The 22,558-nt window shown below is 47.7% G+C and overlaps 65 non-coding genes across 65 annotated transcripts; all 65 read left to right on the plus strand.

Annotated features, from left to right (window-relative positions):
- Positions 1-209: 209 nt before the first annotated feature.
- On the plus strand, positions 210-328 carry LOC145153712 (5S ribosomal RNA). The gene has a single exon (XR_013734206.1). It is a non-coding gene; the product is annotated as a 5S ribosomal RNA (ribosomal RNA).
- A 230-nt stretch (positions 329-558) lies between these two features.
- On the plus strand, positions 559-676 carry LOC145144611 (5S ribosomal RNA). Its single transcript, XR_013725621.1, has one exon. It is a non-coding gene; the product is annotated as a 5S ribosomal RNA (ribosomal RNA).
- Positions 677-906: 230 nt separating this feature from the next.
- On the plus strand, positions 907-1,025 carry LOC145149175 (5S ribosomal RNA). Its single transcript, XR_013730030.1, has one exon. It is a non-coding gene; the product is annotated as a 5S ribosomal RNA (ribosomal RNA).
- Positions 1,026-1,249: 224 nt separating this feature from the next.
- Positions 1,250-1,368, plus strand: LOC145143607 (5S ribosomal RNA). Its single transcript, XR_013724637.1, has one exon. It is a non-coding gene; the product is annotated as a 5S ribosomal RNA (ribosomal RNA).
- Positions 1,369-1,597: 229 nt separating this feature from the next.
- LOC145143619 (5S ribosomal RNA) lies at positions 1,598-1,716 on the plus strand. The gene has a single exon (XR_013724649.1). It is a non-coding gene; the product is annotated as a 5S ribosomal RNA (ribosomal RNA).
- Positions 1,717-1,946: 230 nt separating this feature from the next.
- LOC145155920 (5S ribosomal RNA) lies at positions 1,947-2,065 on the plus strand. Its single transcript, XR_013736348.1, has one exon. It is a non-coding gene; the product is annotated as a 5S ribosomal RNA (ribosomal RNA).
- A 219-nt stretch (positions 2,066-2,284) lies between these two features.
- Positions 2,285-2,403, plus strand: LOC145153680 (5S ribosomal RNA). Its single transcript, XR_013734176.1, has one exon. It is a non-coding gene; the product is annotated as a 5S ribosomal RNA (ribosomal RNA).
- A 225-nt stretch (positions 2,404-2,628) lies between these two features.
- LOC145153713 (5S ribosomal RNA) lies at positions 2,629-2,747 on the plus strand. Its single transcript, XR_013734207.1, has one exon. It is a non-coding gene; the product is annotated as a 5S ribosomal RNA (ribosomal RNA).
- Positions 2,748-2,977: 230 nt separating this feature from the next.
- On the plus strand, positions 2,978-3,096 carry LOC145137748 (5S ribosomal RNA). Its single transcript, XR_013721204.1, has one exon. It is a non-coding gene; the product is annotated as a 5S ribosomal RNA (ribosomal RNA).
- A 229-nt stretch (positions 3,097-3,325) lies between these two features.
- Positions 3,326-3,444, plus strand: LOC145143632 (5S ribosomal RNA). Its single transcript, XR_013724662.1, has one exon. It is a non-coding gene; the product is annotated as a 5S ribosomal RNA (ribosomal RNA).
- Positions 3,445-3,669: 225 nt separating this feature from the next.
- LOC145147918 (5S ribosomal RNA) lies at positions 3,670-3,788 on the plus strand. The gene has a single exon (XR_013728819.1). It is a non-coding gene; the product is annotated as a 5S ribosomal RNA (ribosomal RNA).
- Positions 3,789-4,020: 232 nt separating this feature from the next.
- On the plus strand, positions 4,021-4,139 carry LOC145137756 (5S ribosomal RNA). The gene has a single exon (XR_013721207.1). It is a non-coding gene; the product is annotated as a 5S ribosomal RNA (ribosomal RNA).
- Positions 4,140-4,365: 226 nt separating this feature from the next.
- Positions 4,366-4,484, plus strand: LOC145143644 (5S ribosomal RNA). The gene has a single exon (XR_013724674.1). It is a non-coding gene; the product is annotated as a 5S ribosomal RNA (ribosomal RNA).
- A 225-nt stretch (positions 4,485-4,709) lies between these two features.
- LOC145153715 (5S ribosomal RNA) lies at positions 4,710-4,828 on the plus strand. Its single transcript, XR_013734208.1, has one exon. It is a non-coding gene; the product is annotated as a 5S ribosomal RNA (ribosomal RNA).
- A 230-nt stretch (positions 4,829-5,058) lies between these two features.
- Positions 5,059-5,177, plus strand: LOC145147115 (5S ribosomal RNA). The gene has a single exon (XR_013728029.1). It is a non-coding gene; the product is annotated as a 5S ribosomal RNA (ribosomal RNA).
- A 225-nt stretch (positions 5,178-5,402) lies between these two features.
- LOC145153716 (5S ribosomal RNA) lies at positions 5,403-5,521 on the plus strand. Its single transcript, XR_013734209.1, has one exon. It is a non-coding gene; the product is annotated as a 5S ribosomal RNA (ribosomal RNA).
- Positions 5,522-5,752: 231 nt separating this feature from the next.
- Positions 5,753-5,871, plus strand: LOC145137769 (5S ribosomal RNA). The gene has a single exon (XR_013721210.1). It is a non-coding gene; the product is annotated as a 5S ribosomal RNA (ribosomal RNA).
- A 226-nt stretch (positions 5,872-6,097) lies between these two features.
- Positions 6,098-6,216, plus strand: LOC145143655 (5S ribosomal RNA). Its single transcript, XR_013724685.1, has one exon. It is a non-coding gene; the product is annotated as a 5S ribosomal RNA (ribosomal RNA).
- A 225-nt stretch (positions 6,217-6,441) lies between these two features.
- On the plus strand, positions 6,442-6,560 carry LOC145153718 (5S ribosomal RNA). Its single transcript, XR_013734211.1, has one exon. It is a non-coding gene; the product is annotated as a 5S ribosomal RNA (ribosomal RNA).
- Positions 6,561-6,791: 231 nt separating this feature from the next.
- LOC145137776 (5S ribosomal RNA) lies at positions 6,792-6,910 on the plus strand. Its single transcript, XR_013721212.1, has one exon. It is a non-coding gene; the product is annotated as a 5S ribosomal RNA (ribosomal RNA).
- Positions 6,911-7,137: 227 nt separating this feature from the next.
- On the plus strand, positions 7,138-7,256 carry LOC145150070 (5S ribosomal RNA). The gene has a single exon (XR_013730899.1). It is a non-coding gene; the product is annotated as a 5S ribosomal RNA (ribosomal RNA).
- A 227-nt stretch (positions 7,257-7,483) lies between these two features.
- On the plus strand, positions 7,484-7,601 carry LOC145144612 (5S ribosomal RNA). The gene has a single exon (XR_013725622.1). It is a non-coding gene; the product is annotated as a 5S ribosomal RNA (ribosomal RNA).
- A 230-nt stretch (positions 7,602-7,831) lies between these two features.
- LOC145149176 (5S ribosomal RNA) lies at positions 7,832-7,950 on the plus strand. Its single transcript, XR_013730031.1, has one exon. It is a non-coding gene; the product is annotated as a 5S ribosomal RNA (ribosomal RNA).
- A 227-nt stretch (positions 7,951-8,177) lies between these two features.
- Positions 8,178-8,296, plus strand: LOC145133766 (5S ribosomal RNA). The gene has a single exon (XR_013718738.1). It is a non-coding gene; the product is annotated as a 5S ribosomal RNA (ribosomal RNA).
- A 229-nt stretch (positions 8,297-8,525) lies between these two features.
- LOC145143667 (5S ribosomal RNA) lies at positions 8,526-8,644 on the plus strand. Its single transcript, XR_013724697.1, has one exon. It is a non-coding gene; the product is annotated as a 5S ribosomal RNA (ribosomal RNA).
- A 219-nt stretch (positions 8,645-8,863) lies between these two features.
- Positions 8,864-8,982, plus strand: LOC145137782 (5S ribosomal RNA). Its single transcript, XR_013721219.1, has one exon. It is a non-coding gene; the product is annotated as a 5S ribosomal RNA (ribosomal RNA).
- A 228-nt stretch (positions 8,983-9,210) lies between these two features.
- LOC145143679 (5S ribosomal RNA) lies at positions 9,211-9,329 on the plus strand. Its single transcript, XR_013724709.1, has one exon. It is a non-coding gene; the product is annotated as a 5S ribosomal RNA (ribosomal RNA).
- Positions 9,330-9,554: 225 nt separating this feature from the next.
- LOC145147919 (5S ribosomal RNA) lies at positions 9,555-9,673 on the plus strand. The gene has a single exon (XR_013728820.1). It is a non-coding gene; the product is annotated as a 5S ribosomal RNA (ribosomal RNA).
- A 231-nt stretch (positions 9,674-9,904) lies between these two features.
- On the plus strand, positions 9,905-10,023 carry LOC145137787 (5S ribosomal RNA). Its single transcript, XR_013721223.1, has one exon. It is a non-coding gene; the product is annotated as a 5S ribosomal RNA (ribosomal RNA).
- A 228-nt stretch (positions 10,024-10,251) lies between these two features.
- On the plus strand, positions 10,252-10,370 carry LOC145143691 (5S ribosomal RNA). Its single transcript, XR_013724722.1, has one exon. It is a non-coding gene; the product is annotated as a 5S ribosomal RNA (ribosomal RNA).
- A 225-nt stretch (positions 10,371-10,595) lies between these two features.
- Positions 10,596-10,714, plus strand: LOC145145563 (5S ribosomal RNA). Its single transcript, XR_013726529.1, has one exon. It is a non-coding gene; the product is annotated as a 5S ribosomal RNA (ribosomal RNA).
- A 230-nt stretch (positions 10,715-10,944) lies between these two features.
- LOC145146854 (5S ribosomal RNA) lies at positions 10,945-11,063 on the plus strand. Its single transcript, XR_013727778.1, has one exon. It is a non-coding gene; the product is annotated as a 5S ribosomal RNA (ribosomal RNA).
- Positions 11,064-11,290: 227 nt separating this feature from the next.
- On the plus strand, positions 11,291-11,409 carry LOC145145837 (5S ribosomal RNA). Its single transcript, XR_013726792.1, has one exon. It is a non-coding gene; the product is annotated as a 5S ribosomal RNA (ribosomal RNA).
- Positions 11,410-11,635: 226 nt separating this feature from the next.
- LOC145146330 (5S ribosomal RNA) lies at positions 11,636-11,753 on the plus strand. Its single transcript, XR_013727279.1, has one exon. It is a non-coding gene; the product is annotated as a 5S ribosomal RNA (ribosomal RNA).
- Positions 11,754-11,982: 229 nt separating this feature from the next.
- LOC145137795 (5S ribosomal RNA) lies at positions 11,983-12,101 on the plus strand. Its single transcript, XR_013721224.1, has one exon. It is a non-coding gene; the product is annotated as a 5S ribosomal RNA (ribosomal RNA).
- Positions 12,102-12,329: 228 nt separating this feature from the next.
- LOC145153552 (5S ribosomal RNA) lies at positions 12,330-12,448 on the plus strand. Its single transcript, XR_013734053.1, has one exon. It is a non-coding gene; the product is annotated as a 5S ribosomal RNA (ribosomal RNA).
- Positions 12,449-12,674: 226 nt separating this feature from the next.
- LOC145147920 (5S ribosomal RNA) lies at positions 12,675-12,793 on the plus strand. The gene has a single exon (XR_013728821.1). It is a non-coding gene; the product is annotated as a 5S ribosomal RNA (ribosomal RNA).
- Positions 12,794-13,023: 230 nt separating this feature from the next.
- On the plus strand, positions 13,024-13,142 carry LOC145144198 (5S ribosomal RNA). The gene has a single exon (XR_013725213.1). It is a non-coding gene; the product is annotated as a 5S ribosomal RNA (ribosomal RNA).
- Positions 13,143-13,369: 227 nt separating this feature from the next.
- LOC145149188 (5S ribosomal RNA) lies at positions 13,370-13,488 on the plus strand. Its single transcript, XR_013730042.1, has one exon. It is a non-coding gene; the product is annotated as a 5S ribosomal RNA (ribosomal RNA).
- Positions 13,489-13,713: 225 nt separating this feature from the next.
- LOC145144613 (5S ribosomal RNA) lies at positions 13,714-13,831 on the plus strand. Its single transcript, XR_013725623.1, has one exon. It is a non-coding gene; the product is annotated as a 5S ribosomal RNA (ribosomal RNA).
- Positions 13,832-14,060: 229 nt separating this feature from the next.
- LOC145137804 (5S ribosomal RNA) lies at positions 14,061-14,179 on the plus strand. Its single transcript, XR_013721237.1, has one exon. It is a non-coding gene; the product is annotated as a 5S ribosomal RNA (ribosomal RNA).
- Positions 14,180-14,407: 228 nt separating this feature from the next.
- Positions 14,408-14,526, plus strand: LOC145143703 (5S ribosomal RNA). Its single transcript, XR_013724733.1, has one exon. It is a non-coding gene; the product is annotated as a 5S ribosomal RNA (ribosomal RNA).
- Positions 14,527-14,751: 225 nt separating this feature from the next.
- LOC145138962 (5S ribosomal RNA) lies at positions 14,752-14,870 on the plus strand. The gene has a single exon (XR_013721800.1). It is a non-coding gene; the product is annotated as a 5S ribosomal RNA (ribosomal RNA).
- A 230-nt stretch (positions 14,871-15,100) lies between these two features.
- On the plus strand, positions 15,101-15,219 carry LOC145144199 (5S ribosomal RNA). Its single transcript, XR_013725214.1, has one exon. It is a non-coding gene; the product is annotated as a 5S ribosomal RNA (ribosomal RNA).
- Positions 15,220-15,447: 228 nt separating this feature from the next.
- LOC145145838 (5S ribosomal RNA) lies at positions 15,448-15,566 on the plus strand. Its single transcript, XR_013726793.1, has one exon. It is a non-coding gene; the product is annotated as a 5S ribosomal RNA (ribosomal RNA).
- A 226-nt stretch (positions 15,567-15,792) lies between these two features.
- Positions 15,793-15,910, plus strand: LOC145144615 (5S ribosomal RNA). The gene has a single exon (XR_013725625.1). It is a non-coding gene; the product is annotated as a 5S ribosomal RNA (ribosomal RNA).
- Positions 15,911-16,140: 230 nt separating this feature from the next.
- LOC145137809 (5S ribosomal RNA) lies at positions 16,141-16,259 on the plus strand. The gene has a single exon (XR_013721238.1). It is a non-coding gene; the product is annotated as a 5S ribosomal RNA (ribosomal RNA).
- A 229-nt stretch (positions 16,260-16,488) lies between these two features.
- LOC145154272 (5S ribosomal RNA) lies at positions 16,489-16,607 on the plus strand. Its single transcript, XR_013734751.1, has one exon. It is a non-coding gene; the product is annotated as a 5S ribosomal RNA (ribosomal RNA).
- A 226-nt stretch (positions 16,608-16,833) lies between these two features.
- Positions 16,834-16,952, plus strand: LOC145138968 (5S ribosomal RNA). Its single transcript, XR_013721802.1, has one exon. It is a non-coding gene; the product is annotated as a 5S ribosomal RNA (ribosomal RNA).
- A 230-nt stretch (positions 16,953-17,182) lies between these two features.
- LOC145147921 (5S ribosomal RNA) lies at positions 17,183-17,301 on the plus strand. The gene has a single exon (XR_013728822.1). It is a non-coding gene; the product is annotated as a 5S ribosomal RNA (ribosomal RNA).
- A 230-nt stretch (positions 17,302-17,531) lies between these two features.
- LOC145144200 (5S ribosomal RNA) lies at positions 17,532-17,650 on the plus strand. Its single transcript, XR_013725215.1, has one exon. It is a non-coding gene; the product is annotated as a 5S ribosomal RNA (ribosomal RNA).
- Positions 17,651-17,877: 227 nt separating this feature from the next.
- Positions 17,878-17,996, plus strand: LOC145149189 (5S ribosomal RNA). Its single transcript, XR_013730043.1, has one exon. It is a non-coding gene; the product is annotated as a 5S ribosomal RNA (ribosomal RNA).
- A 225-nt stretch (positions 17,997-18,221) lies between these two features.
- On the plus strand, positions 18,222-18,339 carry LOC145144616 (5S ribosomal RNA). The gene has a single exon (XR_013725626.1). It is a non-coding gene; the product is annotated as a 5S ribosomal RNA (ribosomal RNA).
- A 229-nt stretch (positions 18,340-18,568) lies between these two features.
- LOC145137815 (5S ribosomal RNA) lies at positions 18,569-18,687 on the plus strand. Its single transcript, XR_013721241.1, has one exon. It is a non-coding gene; the product is annotated as a 5S ribosomal RNA (ribosomal RNA).
- A 228-nt stretch (positions 18,688-18,915) lies between these two features.
- On the plus strand, positions 18,916-19,034 carry LOC145143714 (5S ribosomal RNA). The gene has a single exon (XR_013724744.1). It is a non-coding gene; the product is annotated as a 5S ribosomal RNA (ribosomal RNA).
- A 225-nt stretch (positions 19,035-19,259) lies between these two features.
- Positions 19,260-19,378, plus strand: LOC145138973 (5S ribosomal RNA). Its single transcript, XR_013721803.1, has one exon. It is a non-coding gene; the product is annotated as a 5S ribosomal RNA (ribosomal RNA).
- Positions 19,379-19,608: 230 nt separating this feature from the next.
- On the plus strand, positions 19,609-19,727 carry LOC145144201 (5S ribosomal RNA). The gene has a single exon (XR_013725216.1). It is a non-coding gene; the product is annotated as a 5S ribosomal RNA (ribosomal RNA).
- Positions 19,728-19,955: 228 nt separating this feature from the next.
- Positions 19,956-20,074, plus strand: LOC145145839 (5S ribosomal RNA). The gene has a single exon (XR_013726794.1). It is a non-coding gene; the product is annotated as a 5S ribosomal RNA (ribosomal RNA).
- Positions 20,075-20,300: 226 nt separating this feature from the next.
- On the plus strand, positions 20,301-20,418 carry LOC145144617 (5S ribosomal RNA). The gene has a single exon (XR_013725627.1). It is a non-coding gene; the product is annotated as a 5S ribosomal RNA (ribosomal RNA).
- A 230-nt stretch (positions 20,419-20,648) lies between these two features.
- On the plus strand, positions 20,649-20,767 carry LOC145137821 (5S ribosomal RNA). The gene has a single exon (XR_013721247.1). It is a non-coding gene; the product is annotated as a 5S ribosomal RNA (ribosomal RNA).
- Positions 20,768-20,996: 229 nt separating this feature from the next.
- LOC145154273 (5S ribosomal RNA) lies at positions 20,997-21,115 on the plus strand. The gene has a single exon (XR_013734752.1). It is a non-coding gene; the product is annotated as a 5S ribosomal RNA (ribosomal RNA).
- A 226-nt stretch (positions 21,116-21,341) lies between these two features.
- LOC145138976 (5S ribosomal RNA) lies at positions 21,342-21,460 on the plus strand. Its single transcript, XR_013721804.1, has one exon. It is a non-coding gene; the product is annotated as a 5S ribosomal RNA (ribosomal RNA).
- A 230-nt stretch (positions 21,461-21,690) lies between these two features.
- On the plus strand, positions 21,691-21,809 carry LOC145145840 (5S ribosomal RNA). Its single transcript, XR_013726795.1, has one exon. It is a non-coding gene; the product is annotated as a 5S ribosomal RNA (ribosomal RNA).
- Positions 21,810-22,035: 226 nt separating this feature from the next.
- LOC145144203 (5S ribosomal RNA) lies at positions 22,036-22,154 on the plus strand. The gene has a single exon (XR_013725218.1). It is a non-coding gene; the product is annotated as a 5S ribosomal RNA (ribosomal RNA).
- A 228-nt stretch (positions 22,155-22,382) lies between these two features.
- LOC145145841 (5S ribosomal RNA) lies at positions 22,383-22,501 on the plus strand. Its single transcript, XR_013726796.1, has one exon. It is a non-coding gene; the product is annotated as a 5S ribosomal RNA (ribosomal RNA).
- Positions 22,502-22,558: the final 57 nt, after the last annotated feature.

Here is a 22,558-nt window from a genome sequence, read left to right on the forward strand (position 1 = left end):
TTTGCGTTTTTTTAGATTTTACGTGCGGTTTTTTTTTGTTTTTTTTTCTTGCTATTTCTATGCTCGGGTGGCCTCCGTTTCATGGTTCATGGTCTTCGTATTTTTGGAACGGAGCCGATCGGTCACGTGGGTCCCACGCCTCGCGTACGAAAACAAAGGAGGTTCTGTGTCTTTTAAGACATACAAGCAATAAGCATAGACAGTATTTCGGGTGCGATCATACCAGCACTAATGCACCGGATCCCATCAGAACTCCGCAGTTAAGCGTGCTTGGGCGGGAGTAGTACTAGGATGGGTGACCCCATGGGAAGTCCTCGTGTTGCACCCCCCTTTTTCGTTGTCCGTTTGCGTTTTTTTAGATTTTACGTGCGGTTTTTTTTTTGTTTTTTTTTCTTTCTTGCTATTTCTATGCTCGGGTGGCCTGCGCTTCATGGTTCATGGTCTTCGTATTTTTGGAACGGAGCCGATCGGTCACGTGGGTCCCACGCCTCGCGTATGAAAACAAAGGAGGTTCTGCGTCTTTTAAGACATACAAGCAATAAGCATGGATAGTATTTCGGGTGCGATCATACCAGCACTAATGCACCGGATCCCATCAGAACTCCGCAGTTAAGCGTGCTTGGGCGAGAGTAGTACTAGGATGGGTGACCCATGGGAAGTCCTCGTGTTGCACCCCCCTTTTTCGTTGTCCGTTTGCGTTTTTTTAGATTTTACGTGCGGTTTTTTTTTTGTTTTTTTTTCTTTCTTGCTATTTCTATGCTCGGGTGGCCTCCGCTTCATGGTTGATGGTCTTCGTATTTTTGGAACGGAGCTGATCGGTCACGTGGGTCCCACGCCTCGCGTACGAAAACAAAGGAGGTTCTGCGTCTTTTAAGACATACAAGCAATAAGCATGGATAGTATTTCGGGTGCGATCATACCACCACTAATGCACCGGATCCCATCAGAACTCCGCAGTTAAGCGTGCTTGGGCGAGAGTAGTACTAGGATGGGTGACCCCCTGGGAAGTCCTCGTGTTGGACCCCCCTTTTTCGTTGTCCGTTTGCGTTTTTTTAGATTTTACGTGCGGTTTTTTTTTTTTTTCTTTCTTGCTATTTCTATGCTCGGGTGGCCTGCGCTTCATGGTTCATGGTCTTCGTATTTTTGGAACGGAGCCGATCGGTCACGTGGGTCCCACGCCTCGCGTACGAAAACAAAGGAGGTTCTGCGTCTTTTAAGACATACAAGCAATAAGCATGGATAGTATTTCGGGTGCGATCATACCAGCACTAATGCACCGGATCCCATCAGAACTCCGCAGTTAAGCGTGCTTGGGCGAGAGTAGTACTAGGATGGGTGACCCCCTGGGAAGTCCTCGTGTTGCACCCCCCTTTTTCGTTGTCCGTTTGCGTTTTTTTAGATTTTACATGCGGTTTTTTTTTGTTTTTTTTTCTTTCTTGCTATTTCTATGCTCGGGTGGCCTCCGCTTCATGGTTGATGGTTTTCGTATTTTTGGAACGGAGCCGATCGGTCACGTGGGTCCCACGCCTCGCGTACGAAAACAAAGGAGGTTCTGCGTCTTTTAAGACATAAAAGCAATAAGCATGGATAGTATTTCGGGTGCGATCATACCAGCACTAATGCACCGGATCCCATCAGAACTCCGCAGTTAAGCGTGCTTGGGCGAGAGTAGTACTAGGATGGGTGACCCCCTGGGAAGTCCTCGTGTTGCACCCCCCTTTTTCGTTGTCCGTTTGCGTTTTTTTAGATTTTACGTGCGGTTTTTTTTTGTTTTTTTTTTCTTTCTTGCTATTTCTATGCTCGGGTGGCCTCCGCTTCATGGTTGATGGTTTTCGTATTTTTGGAACGGAGCCGATCGGTCACGTGGGTCCCACGCCTCGCGTACGAAAACAAAGGAGGTTCTGCGTCTTTTAAGACATAAAAGCAATAAGCATGGATAGTATTTCGGGTGCGATCATACCAGCACTAATGCATCGGATCCCATCAGAACTCCGCAGTTAAGCGTGCTTGGGCGAGAGTAGTACTAGGATGGGTGACCCCCTGGGAAGTCCTCGTGTTGCACCCCCCTTTTTCGTTGTCCGTTTGCGTTTTTTTAGATTTTACGTGCGGTTTTTTTTTCTTTCTTGCTATTTCTATGCTCGGGTGGCCTCCGCTTCATGGTTGATGGTTTTCGAATTTTTGGAACGGAGCCGATCGGTCACGTGGGTTCCACGCCTCGCGTACGAAAACAAAGGAGGTTCTGCGTCTTTTAAGACATACAAGCAATAAGCATGGATAGTATTTCGGGTGCGATCATACCAGCACTAATGCACCGGATCCCATCAGAACTCCGCAGTTAAGCGTGCTTGGGCGAGAGTAGTACTAAGATGGGTGACCCCCTGGGAAGTCCTCGTGTTGCACCCCCCTTTTTCGTTGTCCGTTTGGGTTTTTTTAGATTTTACGTGCGGTTTTTTTTTGTTTTTTTTTCTTGCTATTTCTATGCTCGGGTGGCCTCCGTTTCATGGTTCATGGTCTTCGTATTTTTGCAACGGAGCCGATCGGTCACGTGGGTCCCACGCCTCGCGTACGAAAACAAAGGAGGTTCTGTGTCTTTTAAGACATACAAGCAATAAGCATGGAGAGTATTTCGGGTGCGATCATACCAGCACTAATGCACCGGATCCCATCAGAACTCCGCAGTTAAGCGTGCTTGGGCGGGAGTAGTACTAGGATGGGTGACCCCATGGGAAGTCCTCGTGTTGCACCCCCCTTTTTCGTTGTCCGTTTGCGTTTTTTTAGATTTTACGTGCGGTTTTTTTTTTGTTTTTTTTTCTTTCTTGCTATTTCTATGCTCGGGTGGCCTGCGCTTCATGGTTCATAGTCTTCGTATTTTTGGAACGGAGCCGATCGGTCACGTGGGTCCCACGCCTCGCGTACGAAAACAAAGGAGGTTCTGCGTCTTTTAAGACATACAAGCAATAAGCATGGATAGTATTTCGGGTGCGATCATACCAGCACTAATGCACCGGATCCCATCAGAACTCCGCAGTTAAGCGTGCTTGGGCGAGAGTAGTACTAGGATAGGTGACCCCCTGGGAAGTCCTCGTGTTGCACCCCCCTTTTTCGTTGTCCGTTTGCGTTTTTTTAGATTTTACGTGCGGTTTTTTTTTGTTTTTTTTTCTTTCTTGCTATTTCTATGCTCGGGTGGCCTCCGCTTCATGGTTGATGGTTTTCGTATTTTTGGAACGGAGCCGATCGGTCACGTGGGTTCCACGCCTCGCGTACGAAAACAAAGGAGGTTCTGCGTCTTTTAAGACATACAAGCAATAAGCATGGATAGTATTTCGGGTGCGATCATACCAGCACTAATGCACCGGATCCCATCAGAACTCCGCAGTTAAGCGTGCTTGGGCGAGAGTAGTACTAGGATGGGTGACCCCCTGGGAAGTCCTCGTGTTGCACCCCCCTTTTTCGTTGTCCGTTTGCGTTTTTTTAGATTTTACGTGCGGTTTTTTTTTGTTTTTTTTTCTTGCTATTTCTATGCTCGGGTGGCCTCCGTTTCATGGTTCATGGTCTTCGTATTTTTGGAACGGAGCCGATCGGTCACGTGGGTCCCACGCCTCGCGTACGAAAACAAAGGAGGTTCTGTGTCTTTTAAGACATACAAGCAATAAGCATGGACAGTATTTCGGGTGCGATCATACCAGCACTAATGCACCAGATCCCATCAGAACTCCGCAGTTAAGCGTGCTTGTGCGGGAGTAGTACTAGGATGGGTGACCCCATGGGAAGTCCTCGTGTTGCACCCCCCTTTTTCGTTGTCCGTTTGCGTTTTTTTAGATTTTACGTGCGGTTTTTTTTTGTTTTTTTTTTTTCTTTCTTGCTATTTCTATGCTCGGGTGGCCTGCGCTTCATGGTTCATGGTCTTCGTATTTTTGGAACGGAGCCGATCGGTCACGTGGGTCCCACGCCTCGCGTACGAAAACAAAGGAGGTTCTGCGTCTTTTAAGACATACAAGCAATAAGCATGGATAGTATTTCGGGTGCGATCATACCAGCACTAATGCACCGGATCCCATCAGAACTCCGCAGTTAAGCGTGCTTGGGCGAGAGTAGTACTAGGATAGGTGACCCCCTGGGAAGTCCTCGTGTTGCACCCCCCTTTTTCGTTGTCCGTTTGCGTTTTTTTAGATTTTACGTGCGGTTTTTTTGTTTTTTTTCTTTCTTGCTATTTCTATGCTCGGGTGGCCTCCGCTTCATGGTTGATGGTTTTCGTATTTTTGGAACGGAGTCGATCGGTCACGTGGGTTCCACGCCTCGCGTACGAAAACAAAGGAGGTTCTGCGTCTTTTAAGACATACAAGCAATAAGCATGGATAGTATTTCGGGTGCGATCATACCAGCACTAATGCACCGGATCCCATCAGAACTCCGCAGTTAAGCGTGCTTGGGCGAGAGTAGTACTAGGATGGGTGACCCCCTGGGAAGTCCTCGTGTTGCACCCCCCTTTTTCGTTGTCCGTTTGCGTTTTTTTAGATTTTACGTGCGGTTTTTTTTTGTTTTTTTTTCTTGCTATTTCTATGCTCGGGTGGCCTCCGTTTCATGGTTCATGGTCTTCGTATTTTTGGAACGGAGCCGATCGGTCACGTGGGTCCCACGCCTCGCGTACGAAAACAAAGGAGGTTCTGTGTCTTTTAAGACATACAAGCAATAAGCATAGACAGTATTTCGGGTGCGATCATACCAGCACTAATGCACCGGATCCCATCAGAACTCCGCAGTTAAGCGTGCTTGGGCGGGAGTAGTACTAGGATGGGTGACCCCATGGGAAGTCCTCGTGTTGCACCCCCCTTTTTCGTTGTCCGTTTGCGTTTTTTTAGATTTTACGTGCGGTTTTTTTTTTGTTTTTTTTTCTTTCTTGCTATTTCTATGCTCGGGTGGCCTGCGCTTCATGGTTCATGGTCTTCGTATTTTTGGAACGGAGCCGATCGGTCACGTGGGTCCCACGCCTCGCGTATGAAAACAAAGGAGGTTCTGCGTCTTTTAAGACATACAAGCAATAAGCATGGATAGTATTTCGGGTGCGATCATACCAGCACTAATGCACCGGATCCCAGCAGAACTCCGCAGTTAAGCGTGCTTGGGCGAGAGTAGTACTAGGATAGGTGACCCCCTGGGAAGTCCTCGTGTTGCACCCCCCTTTTTCGTTGTCCGTTTGCGTTTTTTTAGATTTTACGTGCGGTTTTTTTTTGTTTTTTTTTCTTGCTATTTCTATGCTCGGGTGGCCTCCGTTTCATGGTTCATGGTCTTCGTATTTTTGGAACGGAGCCGATCGGTCACGTGGGTCCCACGCCTCGCGTACGAAAACAAAGGAGGTTCTGTGTCTTTTAAGACATACAAGCAATAAGCATAGACAGTATTTCGGGTGCGATCATACCAGCACTAATGCACCGGATCCCATCAGAACTCCGCAGTTAAGCGTGCTTGGGCGGGAGTAGTACTAGGATGGGTGACCCCATGGGAAGTCCTCGTGTTGCACCCCCCTTTTTCGTTGTCCGTTTGCGTTTTTTTAGATTTTACGTGCGGTTTTTTTTTTGTTTTTTTTTTCTTTCTTGCTATTTCTATGCTCGGGTGGCCTGCGCTTCATGGTTCATGGTCTTCGTATTTTTGGAACGGAGCCGATCGGTCACGTGGGTCCCACGCCTCGCGTACGAAAACAAAGGAGGTTCTGCGTCTTTTAAGACATACAAGCAATAAGCATGGATAGTATTTCGGGTGCGATCATACCAGCACTAATGCACCGGATCCCATCAGAACTCCGCAGTTAAGCGTGCTTGGGCGAGAGTAGTACTAGGATAGGTGACCCCCTGGGAAGTCCTCGTGTTGCACCCCCCTTTTTCGTTGTCCGTTTGCGTTTTTTTAGATTTTACGTGCGGTTTTTTTGTTTTTTTTCTTTCTTGCTATTTCTATGCTCGGGTGGCCTCCGCTTCATGGTTGATGGTTTTCGTATTTTTGGAACGGAGTCGATCGGTCACGTGGGTTCCACGCCTCGCGTACGAAAACAAAGGAGGTTCTGCGTCTTTTAAGACATACAAGCAATAAGCATGGATAGTATTTCGGGTGCGATCATACCAGCACTAATGCACCGGATCCCATCAGAACTCCGCAGTTAAGCGTGCTTGGGCGAGAGTAGTACTAGGATGGGTGACCCCCTGGGAAGTCCTCGTGTTGCACCCCCCTTTTTCGTTGTCCGTTTGCGTTTTTTTAGATTTTACGTGCGGTTTTTTTTTGTTTTTTTTTCTTGCTATTTCTATGCTCGGGTGGCCTCCGTTTCATGGTTCATGGTCTTCGTATTTTTGGAACGGAGCCGATCGGTCACGTGGGTCCCACGCCTCGCGTACGAAAACAAAGGAGGTTCTGTGTCTTTTAAGACATACAAGCAATAAGCATAGACAGTATTTCGGGTGCGATCATACCAGCACTAATGCACCGGATCCCATCAGAACTCCGCAGTTAAGCGTGCTTGGGCGGGAGTAGTACTAGGATGGGTGACCCCATGGGAAGTCCTCGTGTTGCACCCCCCTTTTTCGTTGTCCGTTTGCGTTTTTTTAGATTTTACGTGCGGTTTTTTTTTTGTTTTTTTTTTCTTTCTTGCTATTTCTATGCTCGGGTGGCCTGCGCTTCATGGTTCATGGTCTTCGTATTTTTGGAACGGAGCCGATCGGTCACGTGGGTCCCACGCCTCGCGTATGAAAACAAAGGAGGTTCTGCGTCTTTTAAGACATACAAGCAATAAGCATGGATAGTATTTCGGGTGCGATCATACCAGCACTAATGCACCGGATCCCATCAGAACTCCGCAGTTAAGCGTGCTTGGGCGAGAGTAGTACTAGGATAGGTGACCCCCTGGGAAGTCCTCGTGTTGCACCCCCCTTTTTCGTTGTCCGTTTGCGTTTTTTTAGATTTTACGTGCGGTTTTTTTTGTTTTTTTTCTTTCTTGCTATTTCTATGCTCGGGTGGCCTCCGCTTCATGGTTGATGGTTTTCGTATTTTTGGAACGGAGCCGATCGGTCACGTGGGTTCCACGCCTCGCGTACGAAAACAAAGGAGGTTCTGCGTCTTTTAAGACATACAAGCAATAAGCATGGATAGTATTTCGGGTGCGATCATACCAGCACTAATGCACCGGATCCCATCAAAACTTCGCAGTTAAGCGTGCTTGGGTAAGAGTAGTACTAGGATGGGTGACCCCCTGGGAAGTCCTCGTGTTGCACCCCCCTTTTTCGTTGTCCGTTTGCGTTTTTTTAGATTTTACGTGCGGTTTTTTTTTTGTTTTTTTTTTCTTGCTATTTCTATGCTCGGGTGGCCTCCGTTTCATGGTTCATGGTCTTCGTATTTTTGGAACGGAGCCGATCGGTCACGTGGGTTCCACGCCTCGCGTACGAAAACAAAGGAGGTTCTGTGTCTTTTAAGACATACAAGCAATAAGCATGGACAGTATTTCGGGTGCGATCATACCAGCACTAATGCACCGGATCCCATCAGAACTCCGCAGTTAAGCGTGCTTGGGCGAGAGTAGTACTAGGATGGGTGACCCATGGGAAGTCCTCGTGTTGCACCCCCCTTTTTCGTTGTCCGTTTGCGTTTTTTTAGATTTTACGTGCGGTTTTTTTTTTGTTTTTTTTTCTTTCTTGCTATTTCTATGCTCGGGTGGCCTCCGCTTCATGGTTGATGGTCTTCGTATTTTTGGAACGGAGCTGATCGGTCACGTGGGTCCCACGCCTCGCGTACGAAAACAAAGGAGGTTCTGCGTCTTTTAAGACATACAAGCAATAAGCATGGATAGTATTTCGGGTGCGATCATACCACCACTAATGCACCGGATCCCATCAGAACTCCGCAGTTAAGCGTGCTTGGGCGAGAGTAGTACTAGGATGGGTGACCCCCTGGGAAGTCCTCGTGTTGGACCCCCCTTTTTCGTTGTCCGTTTGCGTTTTTTTAGATTTTACGTGCGGTTTTTTTTTTTTTTTTTCTTTCTTGCTATTTCTATGCTCGGGTGGCCTGCGCTTCATGGTTCATGGTCTTCGTATTTTTGGAACGGAGCCGATCGGTCACGTGGGTCCCACGCCTCGCGTACGAAAACAAAGGAGGTTCTGCGTCTTTTAAGACATACAAGCAATAAGCATGGATAGTATTTCGGGTGCGATCATACCAGCACTAATGCACCGGATCCCATCAGAACTCCGAAGTTAAGCGTGCTTGGGCGAGAGTAGTACTAGGATGGGTGACCCCCTGGGAAGTCCTCGTGTTGCACCCCCCTTTTTCGTTGTCCGTTTGCGTTTTTTTAGATTTTACGTGCGGTTTTTTTTTGTTTTTTTTTCTTTCTTGCTATTTCTATGCTCGGGTGGCCTCCGCTTCATGGTTGATGGTTTTCGTATTTTTGGAACGGAGCCGATCGGTCACGTGGGTCCCACGCCTCGCGTACGAAAACAAAGGAGGTTCTGCGTCTTTTAAGACATAAAAGCAATAAGCATGGATAGTATTTCGGGTGCGATCATACCAGCACTAATGCACCGGATCCCATCAGAACTCCGCAGTTAAGCGTGCTTGGGCGAGAGTAGTACTAGGATGGGTGACCCCCTGGGAAGTCCTCGTGTTGCACCCCCCTTTTTCGTTGTCCGTTTGCGTTTTTTTTGATTTTACGTGCGGTTTTTTTTTCTTTCTTGCTATTTCTATGCTCGGGTGGCCTCCGCTTCATGGTTGATGGTTTTCGTATTTTTGGAACGGAGCCGATCGGTCACGTGGGTCCCACGCCTCGCGTACGAAAACAAAGGAGGTTCTGCGTCTTTTAAGACATACAAGCAATAAGCATGGATAGTATTTCGGGTGCGATCATACCAGCACTAATGCACCGGATCCCATCAGAACTCCGCAGTTAAGCGTGCTTGGGCGAGAGTAGTACTAGGATAGGTGACCCCCTGGGAAGTCCTCGTGTTGCACCCCCCTTTTTCGTTGTCCGTTTGCGTTTTTTTAGATTTTATGTGCGGTTTTTTTTTGTTTTTTTTCTTTCTTGCTATTTCTATGCTCGGGTGGCCTCCGCTTCATGGTTGATGGTTTTCGTATTTTTGGAACGGAGCCGATCGGTCACGTGGGTTCCACGCCTCGCGTACGAAAACAAAGGAGGTTCTGCGTCTTTTAAGACATACAAGCAATAAGCATGGATAGTATTTCGGGTGCGATCATACCAGCACTAATGCACCGGATCCCATCAGAACTCCGCAGTTAAGCGTGCTTGGGCGAGAGTAGTACTAGGATGGGTGACCCCCTGGGAAGTCCTCGTGTTGCACCCCCCTTTTTCGTTGTCCGTTTGCGTTTTTTTAGATTTTACGTGCGGTTTTTTTTTGTTTTTTTTTCTTGCTATTTCTATGCTCGGGTGGCCTCCGTTTCATGGTTCATGGTCTTCGTATTTTTGGAACGGAGCCGATCGGTCACGTGGGTCCCACGCCTCGCGTACGAAAACAAAGGAGGTTCTGTGTCTTTTAAGACATACAAGCAATAAGCATGGACAGTATTTCGGGTGCGATCATACCAGCACTAATGCACCAGATCCCATCAGAACTCCGCAGTTAAGCGTGCTTGTGCGGGAGTAGTACTAGGATGGGTGACCCCATGGGAAGTCCTCGTGTTGCACCCCCCTTTTTCGTTGTCCGTTTGCGTTTTTTTAGATTTTACGTGCGGTTTTTTTTTTGTTTTTTTTTTCTTTCTTGCTATTTCTATGCTCGGGTGGCCTGCGCTTCATGGTTCATGGTCTTCGTATTTTTGGAACGGAGCCGATCGGTCACGTGGGTCCCACGCCTCGCGTACGAAAACAAAGGAGGTTCTGCGTCTTTTAAGACATACAAGCAATAAGCATGGATAGTATTTCGGGTGCGATCATACCAGCACTAATGCACCGGATCCCATCAGAACTCCGCAGTTAAGCGTGCTTGGGCGAGAGTAGTACTAGGATAGGTGACCCCCTGGGAAGTCCTCGTGTTGCACCCCCCTTTTTCGTTGTCCGTTTGCGTTTTTTTAAATTTTACGTGCGGTTTTTTTTTGTTTTTTTTCTTTCTTGCTATTTCTATGCTCGGGTGGCCTCCGCTTCATGGTTGATGGTTTTCGTATTTTTGGAACGAAGCCGATCGGTCACGTGGGTTCCACGCCTCGCGTACGAAAACAAAGGAGGTTCTGCGTCTTTTAAGACATACAAGCAATAAGCATGGATAGTATTTCGGGTGCGATCATACCAGCACTAATGCACCGGATCCCATCAGAACTCCGCAGTTAAGCGTGCTTGGGCGAGAGTAGTACTAGGATGGGTGACCCCCTGGGAAGTCCTCGTGTTGCACCCCCCTTTTTCGTTGTCCGTTTGCGTTTTTTTAGATTTTACGTGCGGTTTTTTTTTGTTTTTTTTTCTTGCTATTTCTATGCTCGGGTGGCCTCCGTTTCATGGTTCATGGTCTTCGTATTTTTGGAACGGAGCCGATCGGTCACGTGGGTCCCACGCCTCGCGTACGAAAACAAAGGAGGTTCTGTGTCTTTTAAGACATACAAGCAATAAGCATGGACAGTATTTCGGGTGCGATCATACCAGCACTAATGCACCGGATCCCATCAGAACTCCGCAGTTAAGCGTGCTTGTGCGGGAGTAGTACTAGGATGGGTGACCCCATGGGAAGTCCTCGTGTTGCACCCCCCTTTTTCGTTGTCCGTTTGCGTTTTTTTAGATTTTACGTGCGGTTTTTTTTTGTTTTTTTTTTCTTTCTTGCTATTTCTATGCTCGGGTGGCCTGCGCTTCATGGTTCATGGTCTTCGTATTTTTGGAACGGAGCCGATCGGTCACGTGGGTCCCACGCCTCGCGTACGAAAACAAAGGAGGTTCTGCGTCTTTTAAGACATACAAGCAATAAGCATGGATAGTATTTCGGGTGCGATCATACCAGCACTAATGCACCGGATCCCATCAGAACTCTGCAGTTAAGCGTGCTTGGGCGAGAGTAGTACTAGGATAGGTGACCCCCTGGGAAGTCCTCGTGTTGCATCCCCCTTTTTCGTTGTCCGTTTGCGTTTTTTTAGATTTTACGTGCGGTTTTTTTTGTTTTTTTTCTTTCTTGCTATTTCTATGCTCGGGTGGCCTCCGCTTCATGGTTGATGGTTTTCGTATTTTTGGAACGGAGCCGATCGGTCACGTGGGTTCCACGCCTCGCGTACGAAAACAAAGGAGGTTCTGCATCTTCTAAGACATACAAGCAATAAGCATGGATAGTATTTCGGGTGCGATCATACCAGCACTAATGCACCGGATCCCATCAGAACTTCGCAGTTAAGCGTGCTTGGGCAAGAGTAGTACTAGGATGGGTGACCCCCTGGGAAGTCCTCGTGTTGCACCCCCCTTTTTCGTTGTCCGTTTGCGTTTTTTTAGATTTTACGTGCGGTTTTTTTTTGTTTTTTTTTTCTTGCTATTTCTATGCTCGGGTGGCCTCCGTTTCATGGTTCATGGTCTTCGTATTTTTGGAACGGAGCCGATCGGTCACGTGGGTCCCACGCCTCGCGTACGAAAACAAAGGAGGTTCTGTGTCTTTTAAGACATACAAGCAATAAGCATGGACAGTATTTCGGGTGCGATCATACCAGCACTAATGCACCGGATCTCATCAGAACTCCGCAGTTAAGCGTGCTTGGGCGAGAGTAGTACTAGGATGGGTGACCCATGGGAAGTCCTCGTGTTGCACCCCCCTTTTTCGTTGTCCGTTTGCGTTTTTTTAGATTTTACGTGCGGTTTTTTTTTGTTTTTTTTTCTTTCTTGCTATTTCTATGCTCGGGTGGCCTGCGCTTCATGGTTCATGGTCTTCGTATTTTTGGAACGGAGCCGATCGGTCACGTGGGTCCCACGCCTCGCGTACGAAAACAAAGGAGGTTCTGCGTCTTTTAAGACATACAAGCAATAAGCATGGATAGTATTTCGGGTGCGATCATACCAGCACTAATGCACCGGATCCCATCAGAACTCCGCAGTTAAGCGTGCTTGGGCGAGAGTAGTACTAGGATAGGTGACCCCCTGGGAAGTCCTCGTGTTGCACCCCCCTTTTTCGTTGTCCGTTTGCGTTTTTTTAGATTTTACGTGCGGTTTTTTTTTGTTTTTTTTCTTTCTTGCTATTTTTATGCTCGGGTGGCCTCCGCTTCATGGTTGATGGTTTTCGTATTTTTGGAACGGAGCCGATCGGTCACGTGGGTTCCACGCCTCGCGTACGAAAACAAAGGAGGTTCTGCGTCTTTTAAGACATACAAGCAATAAGCATGGATAGTATTTCGGGTGCGATCATACCAGCACTAATGCACCGGATCCCATCAGAACTCCGCAGTTAAGCGTGCCTGGGCGAGAGTAGTACTAGGATGGGTGACCCCCTGGGAAGTCCTCGTGTTGCACCCCCCTTTTTCGTTGTCCGTTTGCGTTTTTTTAGATTTTACGTGCGGTTTTTTTTTTGTTTTTTTTTCTTGCTATTTCTATGCTCGGGTGGCCTCCGTTTCATGGTTCATGGTCTTCGTATTTTTGGAACGGAGCCGATCGGTCACGTGGGTCCCACGCCTCGCGTACGAAAACAAAGGAGGTTCTGTGTCTTTTAAGACATACAAGCAATAAGCATGGACAGTATTTCGGGTGCGATCATACCAGCACTAATGCACCAGATCCCATCAGAACTCCGCAGTTAAGCGTGCTTGTGCGGGAGTAGTACTAGGATGGGTGACCCCATGGGAAGTCCTCGTGTTGCACCCCCCTTTTTCGTTGTCCGTTTGCGTTTTTTCAGATTTTACGTGCGGTTTTTTTTTTGTTTTTTTTTCTTACTTGCTATTTCTATGCTCGGGTGGCCTGCGCTTCATGGTTCATGGTCTTCGTATTTTTGGAACGGAGCCGATCGGTCACGTGGGTCCCACGCCTCGCGTACGAAAACAAAGGAGGTTCTGCGTCTTTTAAGACATACAAGCAATAAGCATGGATAGTATTTCGGGTGCGATCATACCAGCACTAATGCACCGGATCCCATCAGAACTCCGCAGTTAAGCGTGCTTGGGCGAGAGTAGTACTAGGATAGGTGACCCCCTGGGAAGTCCTCGTGTTGCATCCCCCTTTTTCGTTGTCCGTTTGCGTTTTTTTAGATTTTACGTGCGGTTTTTTTTGTTTTTTTTCTTTCTTGCTATTTCTATGCTCGGGTGGCCTCCGCTTCATGGTTGATGGTTTTCGTATTTTTGGAACGGAGCCGATCGGTCACGTGGGTTCCACGCCTCGCGTACGAAAACAAAGGAGGTTCTGCGTCTTCTAAGACATACAAGCAATAAGCATGGATAGTATTTCGGGTGCGATCATACCAGCACTAATGCACCGGATCCCATCAGAACATCGCAGTTAAGCGTGCTTGGGCAAGAGTAGTACTAGGATGGGTGACCCCCTGGGAAGTCCTCGTGTTGCACCCCCCTTTTTCTTTGTCCGTTTGCGTTTTTTTAGATTTTACGTGCGGTTTTTTTTTGTTTTTTTTTCTTGCTATTTCTATGCTCGGGTGGCCTCCGTTTCATGGTTCATGGTCTTCGTATTTTTGGAACGGAGCCGATCGGTCACGTGGGTCCCACGCCTCGCGTACGAAAACAAAGGAGGTTCTGTGTCTTTTAAGACATACAAGCAATAAGCATGGACAGTATTTCGGGTGCGATCATACCAGCACTAATGCACCGGATCCCATCAGAACTCCGCAGTTAAGCGTGCTTGGGCGAGAGTAGTACTAGGATGGGTGACCCATGGGAAGTCCTCGTGTTGCACCCCCCTTTTTCGTTGTCCGTTTGCGTTTTTTTAGATTTTACGTGCGGTTTTTTTTTGTTTTTTTTTCTTTCTTGCTATTTCTATGCTCGGGTGGCCTGCGCTTCATGGTTCATGGTCTTCGTATTTTTGGAACGGAGCCGATCGGTCACGTGGGTCCCACGCCTCGCGTACGAAAACAAAGGAGGTTCTGCGTCTTTTAAGACATACAAGCAATAAGCATGGATAGTATTTCGGGTGCGATCATACCAGCACTAATGCACCGGATCCCATCAGAACTCCGCAGTTAAGCGTGCTTGGGCGAGAGTAGTACTAGGATAGGTGACCCCCTGGGAAGTCCTCGTGTTGCACCCCCCTTTTTCGTTGTCCGTTTGCGTTTTTTTAGATTTTACGTGCGGTTTTTTTTTGTTTTTTTTCTTTCTTGCTATTTTTATGCTCGGGTGGCCTCCGCTTCATGGTTGATGGTTTTCGTATTTTTGGAACGGAGCCGATCGGTCACGTGGGTTCCACGCCTCGCGTACGAAAACAAAGGAGGTTCTGCGTCTTTTAAGACATACAAGCAATAAGCATGGATAGTATTTCGGGTGCGATCATACCAGCACTAATGCACCGGATCCCATCAGAACTCCGCAGTTAAGCGTGCTTGGGCGAGAGTAGTACTAGGATGGGTGACCCCCTGGGAAGTCCTCGTGTTGCACCCCCCTTTTTCGTTGTCCGTTTGCGTTTTTTTAGATTTTACGTGCGATTTTTTTTTGTTTTTTTTTCTTGCTATTTCTATGCTCGGGTGGCCTCCGTTTCATGGTTCATGGTCTTCGTATTTTTGGAACGGAGCCGATCGGTCACGTGGGTCCCACGCCTCGCGTACGAAAACAAAGGAGGTTCTGTGTCTTTTAAGACATACAAGCAATAAGCATGGACAGTATTTCGGGTGCGATCATACCAGCACTAATGCACCAGATCCCATCAGAACTCCGCAGTTAAGCGTGCTTGGGCGGGAGTAGTACTAGGATGGGTGACCCCATGGGAAGTCCTCGTGTTGCACCCCCCTTTTTCGTTGTCCGTTTGCGTTTTTTTAGATTTTACGTGCGGTTTTTTTTTTGTTTTTTTTTCTTTCTTGCTATTTCTATGCTCGGGTGGCCTGCGCTTCATGGTTCGTGGTCTTCGTATTTTTGGAACGGAGCCGATCGGTCACGTGGGTCCCACGCCTCGCGTACGAAAACAAAGGAGGTTCTGCGTCTTTTAAGACATACAAGCAATAAGCATGGATAGTATTTCGGGTGCGATCATACCAGCACTAATGCACCGGATCCCATCAGAACTCCGCAGTTAAGCGTGCTTGGGCGAGAGTAGTACTAGGATAGGTGACCCCCTGGGAAGTCCTCGTGTTGCATCCCCCTTTTTCGTTGTCCGTTTGCGTTTTTTTAGATTTTACGTGCGGTTTTTTTTGTTTTTTTTTCTTTCTTGCTATTTCTATGCTCGGGTGGCCTCCGCTTCATGGTTGATGGTTTTCGTATTTTTGGAACGGAGCCGATCGGTCACGTGGGTTCCACGCCTCGCGTACGAAAACAAAGGAGGTTCTGCGTCTTTTAAGACATACAAGCAATAAGCATGGATAGTATTTCGGGTGCGATCATACCAGCACTAATGCACCGGATCCCATCAGAACTTCGCAGTTAAGCGTGCTTGGGCAAGAGTAGTACTAGGATGGGTGACCCCCTGGGAAGTCCTCGTGTTGCACCCCCCTTTTTCGTTGTCCGTTTGCGTTTTTTTAGATTTTACGTGCGGTTTTTTTTTGTTTTTTTTTTCTTGCTATTTCTATGCTCGGGTGGCCTCCGTTTCATGGTTCATGGTCTTCGTATTTTTGGAACGGAGCCGATCGGTCACGTGGGTCCCACGCCTCGCGTACGAAAACAAAGGAGGTTCTGTGTCTTTTAAGACATACAAGCAATAAGCATGGACAGTATTTCGGGTGCGATCATACCAGCACTAATGCACCGGATCCCATCAGAACTCCGCAGTTAAGCGTGCTTGGGCGAGAGTAGTACTAGGATGGGTGACCCATGGGAAGTCCTCGTGTTGCACCCCCCTTTTTCGTTGTCCGTTTGCGTTTTTTTAGATTTTACGTGCGGTTTTTTTTTTGTTTTTTTTTCTTTCTTGCTATTTCTATGCTCGGGTGGCCTGCGCTTCATGGTTCACGGTCTTCGTATTTTTGGAACGGAGCCGATCGGTCACGTGGGTCCCACGCCTCGCGTACGAAAACAAAGGAGGTTCTGCGTCTTTTAAGACATACAAGCAATAAGCATGGATTGTATTTCGGGTGCGATCATACCAGCACTAATGCACCGGATCCCATCAGAACTCCGCAGTTAAGCGTGCTTGGGCGAGAGTAGTACTAGGATAGGTGACCCCCTGGGAAGTCCTCGTGTTGCACCCCCCTTTTTCGTTGTCCGTTTGCGTTTTTTTAGATTTTACGTGCGGTTTTTTTGTGTTTTTTTTTCTTTCTTGCTATTTTTATGCTCGGGTGGCCTCCGCTTCATGGTTGATGGTTTTCGTATTTTTGGAACGGAGCCGATCGGTCACGTGGGTTCCACGCCTCGCGTACGAAAACAAAGGAGGTTCTGCGTCTTTTAAGACATACAAGCAATAAGCATGGATAGTATTTCGGGTGCGATCATACCAGCATTAATGCACCGGATCCCATCAGAACTCCGCAGTTAAGCGTGCTTGGGCGAGAGTAGTACTAGGATGGGTGACCCCCTGGGAAGTCCTCGTGTTGCACCCCCCTTTTTCGTTGTCCGTTTGCGTTTTTTTAGATTTTACGTGCGGTTTTTTTTTGTTTTTTTTTTCTTGCTATTTCTATGCTCGGGTGGCCTCCGTTTCATGGTTCATGGTCTTCGTATTTTTGGAACGGAGCCGATCGGTCACGTGGGTCCCACGCCTCGCGTACGAAAACAAAGGAGGTTCTGTGTCTTTTAAGACATACAAGCAATAAGCATGGACAGTATTTCGGGTGCGATCATACCAGCACTAATGCACCAGATCCCATCAGAACTCCGCAGTTAAGCGTGCTTGGGCGGGAGTAGTACTAGGATGGGTGACCCCATGGGAAGTCCTCGTGTTGCACCCCCCTTTTTCGTTGTCCGTTTGCGTTTTTTTAGATTTTACGTGCGGTTTTTTTTTTGTTTTTTTTTCTTTCTTGCTATTTCTATGCTCGGGTGGCCTGCGCTTCATGGTTCATGGTCTTCGTATTTTTGGAACGGAGCCGATCGGTCACGTGGGTCCCACGCCTCGCGTACGAAAACAAAGGAGGTTCTGCGTCTTTTAAGACATACAAGCAATAAGCATGGACAGTATTTCGGGTGCGATCATACCAGCACTAATGCACCAGATCCCATCAGAACTCCGCAGTTAAGCGTGCTTGTGCGGGAGTAGTACTAGGATGGGTGACCCCATGGGAAGTCCTCGTGTTGCACCCCCCTTTTTCGTTGTCCGTTTGCGTTTTTTCAGATTTTACGTGCGGTTTTTTTTTTGTTTTTTTTTCTTACTTGCTATTTCTATGCTCGGGTGGCCTGCGCTTCATGGTTCATGGTCTTCGTATTTTTGGAACGGAGCCGATCGGTCACGTGGGTCCCACGCCTCGCGTACGAAAACAAAGGAGGTTCTGCGTCTTTTAAGACATACAAGCAATAAGCATGGATAGTATTTCGGGTGCGATCATACCAGCACTAATGCACCGGATCCCATCAGAACTCCGCAGTTAAGCGTGCTTGGGCGAGAGTAGTACTAGGATAGGTGACCCCCTGGGAAGTCCTCGTGTTGCATCCCCCTTTTTCGTTGTCCGTTTGCGTTTTTTTAGATTTTACGTGCGGTTTTTTTTGTTTTTTTTCTTTCTTGCTATTTCTATGCTCGGGTGGCCTCCGCTTCATGGTTGATGGTTTTCGTATTTTTGGAACGGAGCCGATCGGTCACGTGGGTTCCACGCCTCGCGTACGAAAACAAAGGAGGTTCTGCGTCTTCTAAGACATACAAGCAATAAGCATGGATAGTATTTCGGGTGCGATCATACCAGCACTAATGCACCGGATCCCATCAGAACATCGCAGTTAAGCGTGCTTGGGCAAGAGTAGTACTAGGATGGGTGACCCCCTGGGAAGTCCTCGTGTTGCACCCCCCTTTTTCTTTGTCCGTTTGCGTTTTTTTAGATTTTACGTGCGGTTTTTTTTTGTTTTTTTTTCTTGCTATTTCTATGCTCGGGTGGCCTCCGTTTCATGGTTCATGGTCTTCGTATTTTTGGAACGGAGCCGATCGGTCACGTGGGTCCCACGCCTCGCGTACGAAAACAAAGGAGGTTCTGTGTCTTTTAAGACATACAAGCAATAAGCATGGACAGTATTTCGGGTGCGATCATACCAGCACTAATGCACCGGATCCCATCAGAACTCCGCAGTTAAGCGTGCTTGGGCGAGAGTAGTACTAGGATGGGTGACCCATGGGAAGTCCTCGTGTTGCACCCCCCTTTTTCGTTGTCCGTTTGCGTTTTTTTAGATTTTACGTGCGGTTTTTTTTTGTTTTTTTTTCTTTCTTGCTATTTCTATGCTCGGGTGGCCTGCGCTTCATGGTTCATGGTCTTCGTATTTTTGGAACGGAGCCGATCGGTCACGTGGGTCCCACGCCTCGCGTACGAAAACAAAGGAGGTTCTGCGTCTTTTAAGACATACAAGCAATAAGCATGGATATTATTTCGGGTGCGATCATACCAGCACTAATGCACCGGATCCCATCAGAACTCCGCAGTTAAGCGTGCTTGGGCGAGAGTAGTACTAGGATAGGTGACCCCCTGGGAAGTCCTCGTGTTGCACCCCCCTTTTTCGTTGTCCGTTTGCGTTTTTTTAGATTTTACGTGCGGTTTTTTTTTGTTTTTTTTCTTTCTTGCTATTTTTATGCTCGGGTGGCCTCCGCTTCATGGTTGATGGTTTTCGTATTTTTGGAACGGAGCCGATCGGTCACGTGGGTTCCACGCCTCGCGTACGAAAACAAAGGAGGTTCTGCGTCTTTTAAGACATACAAGCAATAAGCATGGATAGTATTTCGGGTGCGATCATACCAGCACTAATGCACCGGATCCCATCAGAACTCCGCAGTTAAGCGTGCTTGGGCGAGAGTAGTACTAGGATGGGTGACCCCCTGGGAAGTCCTCGTGTTGCACCCCCCTTTTTCGTTGTCCGTTTGCGTTTTTTTAGATTTTACGTGCGATTTTTTTTTGTTTTTTTTTCTTGCTATTTCTATGCTCGGGTGGCCTCCGTTTCATGGTTCATGGTCTTCGTATTTTTGGAACGGAGCCGATCGGTCACGTGGGTCCCACGCCTCGCGTACGAAAACAAAGGAGGTTCTGTGTCTTTTAAGACATACAAGCAATAAGCATGGACAGTATTTCGGGTGCGATCATACCAGCACTAATGCACCAGATCCCATCAGAACTCCGCAGTTAAGCGTGCTTGGGCGGGAGTAGTACTAGGATGGGTGACCCCATGGGAAGTCCTCGTGTTGCACCCCCCTTTTTCGTTGTCCGTTTGCGTTTTTTTAGATTTTACGTGCGGTTTTTTTTTTGTTTTTTTTTCTTTCTTGCTATTTCTATGCTCGGGTGGCCTGCGCTTCATGGTTCGTGGTCTTCGTATTTTTGGAACGGAGCCGATCGGTCACGTGGGTCCCACGCCTCGCGTACGAAAACAAAGGAGGTTCTGCGTCTTTTAAGACATACAAGCAATAAGCATGGATAGTATTTCGGGTGCGATCATACCAGCACTAATGCACCGGATCCCATCAGAACTCCGCAGTTAAGCGTGCTTGGGCGAGAGTAGTACTAGGATAGGTGACCCCCTGGGAAGTCCTCGTGTTGCATCCCCCTTTTTCGTTGTCCGTTTGCGTTTTTTTAGATTTTACGTGCGGTTTTTTTTGTTTTTTTTTCTTTCTTGCTATTTCTATGCTCGGGTGGCCTCCGCTTCATGGTTGATGGTTTTCGTATTTTTGGAACGGAGCCGATCGGTCACGTGGGTTCCACGCCTCGCGTACGAAAACAAAGGAGGTTCTGCGTCTTTTAAGACATACAAGCAATAAGCATGGATAGTATTTCGGGTGCGATCATACCAGCACTAATGCACCGGATCCCATCAGAACTTCGCAGTTAAGCGTGCTTGGGCAAGAGTAGTACTAGGATGGGTGACCCCCTGGGAAGTCCTCGTGTTGCACCCCCCTTTTTCGTTGTCCGTTTGCGTTTTTTTAGATTTTACGTGCGGTTTTTTTTTGTTTTTTTTTTCTTGCTATTTCTATGCTCGGGTGGCCTCCGTTTCATGGTTCATGGTCTTCGTATTTTTGGAACGGAGCCGATCGGTCACGTGGGTCCCACGCCTCGCGTACGAAAACAAAGGAGGTTCTGTGTCTTTTAAGACATACAAGCAATAAGCATGGACAGTATTTCGGGTGCGATCATACCAGCACTAATGCACCGGATCCCATCAGAACTCCGCAGTTAAGCGTGCTTGGGCGAGAGTAGTACTAGGATGGGTGACCCATGGGAAGTCCTCGTGTTGCACCCCCCTTTTTCGTTGTCCGTTTGCGTTTTTTTAGATTTTACGTGCGGTTTTTTTTTTGTTTTTTTTTCTTTCTTGCTATTTCTATGCTCGGGTGGCCTGCGCTTCATGGTTCACGGTCTTCGTATTTTTGGAACGGAGCCGATCGGTCACGTGGGTCCCACGCCTCGCGTACGAAAACAAAGGAGGTTCTGCGTCTTTTAAGACATACAAGCAATAAGCATGGATTGTATTTCGGGTGCGATCATACCAGCACTAATGCACCGGATCCCATCAGAACTCCGCAGTTAAGCGTGCTTGGGCGAGAGTAGTACTAGGATAGGTGACCCCCTGGGAAGTCCTCGTGTTGCACCCCCCTTTTTCGTTGTCCGTTTGCGTTTTTTTAGATTTTACGTGCGGTTTTTTTTTGTTTTTTTTTCTTTCTTGCTATTTTTATGCTCGGGTGGCCTCCGCTTCATGGTTGATGGTTTTCGTATTTTTGGAACGGAGCCGATCGGTCACGTGGGTTCCACGCCTCGCGTACGAAAACAAAGGAGGTTCTGCGTCTTTTAAGACATACAAGCAATAAGCATGGATAGTATTTCGGGTGCGATCATACCAGCATTAATGCACCGGATCCCATCAGAACTCCGCAGTTAAGCGTGCTTGGGCGAGAGTAGTACTAGGATGGGTGACCCCCTGGGAAGTCCTCGTGTTGCACCCCCCTTTTTCGTTGTCCGTTTGCGTTTTTTTAGATTTTACGTGCGGTTTTTTTTTGTTTTTTTTTTCTTGCTATTTCTATGCTCGGGTGGCCTCCGTTTCATGGTTCATGGTCTTCGTATTTTTGGAACGGAGCCGATCGGTCACGTGGGTCCCACGCCTCGCGTACGAAAACAAAGGAGGTTCTGTGTCTTTTAAGACATACAAGCAATAAGCATGGACAGTATTTCGGGTGCGATCATACCAGCACTAATGCACCAGATCCCATCAGAACTCCGCAGTTAAGCGTGCTTGGGCGGGAGTAGTACTAGGATGGGTGACCCCATGGGAAGTCCTCGTGTTGCACCCCCCTTTTTCGTTGTCCGTTTGCGTTTTTTTAGATTTTACGTGCGGTTTTTTTTTTGTTTTTTTTTCTTTCTTGCTATTTCTATGCTCGGGTGGCCTGCGCTTCATGGTTCATGGTCTTCGTATTTTTGGAACGGAGCCGATCGGTCACGTGGGTTCCACGCCTCGCGTACGAAAACAAAGGAGGTTCTGCGTCTTTTAAGACATACAAGCAATAAGCATGGATAGTATTTCGGGTGCGATCATACCAGCACTAATGCACCGGATCCCATCAGAACTTCGCAGTTAAGCGTGCTTGGGCAAGAGTAGTACTAGGATGGGTGACCCCCTGGGAAGTCCTCGTGTTGCACCCCCCTTTTTCGTTGTCCGTTTGCGTTTTTTTAGATTTTACGTGCGGTTTTTTTTTGTTTTTTTTTTCTTGCTATTTCTATGCTCGGGTGGCCTCCGTTTCATGGTTCATGGTCTTCGTATTTTTGGAACGGAGCCGATCGGTCACGTGGGTCCCACGCCTCGCGTACGAAAACAAAGGAGGTTCTGCGTCTTTTAAGACATACAAGCAATAAGCATGGATAGTATTTCGGGTGCGATCATACCAGCACTAATGCACCGGATCCCATCAGAACTCCGCAGTTAAGCGTGCTTGGGCGAGAGTAGTACTAGGATAGGTGACCCCCTGGGAAGTCCTCGTGTTGCATCCCCCTTTTTCGTTGTCCGTTTGCGTTTTTTTAGATTTTACGTGCGGTTTTTTTTGTTTTTTTTTCTTTCTTGCTATTTCTATGCTCGGGTGGCCTCCGCTTCATGGTTGATGGTTTTCGTATTTTTGGAACGGAGCCGATCGGTCACGTGGGTTCCACGCCTCGCGTACGAAAACAAAGGAGGTTCTGCGTCTTTTAAGACATACAAGCAATAAGCATGGATAGTATTTCGGGTGCGATCATACCAGCACTAATGCACCGGATCCCATCAGAACTTCGCAGTTAAGCGTGCTTGGGCAAGAGTAGTACTAGGATGGGTGACCCCCTGGGAAGTCCTCGTGTTGCACCCCCCTTTTTCGTTGTCCGTTTGCGTTTTTTTAGATTTTACGTGCGGTTTTTTTTTGTTT

The sequence above is a fragment of the Lactuca virosa genome, chromosome 1 (assembly GCF_052849685.1).
Source record: "Lactuca virosa cultivar CGN04683 chromosome 1, Lactuca_virosa_CGN04683_v6, whole genome shotgun sequence".
Taxonomy (NCBI): Eukaryota; Viridiplantae; Streptophyta; class Magnoliopsida; order Asterales; family Asteraceae; genus Lactuca; species Lactuca virosa.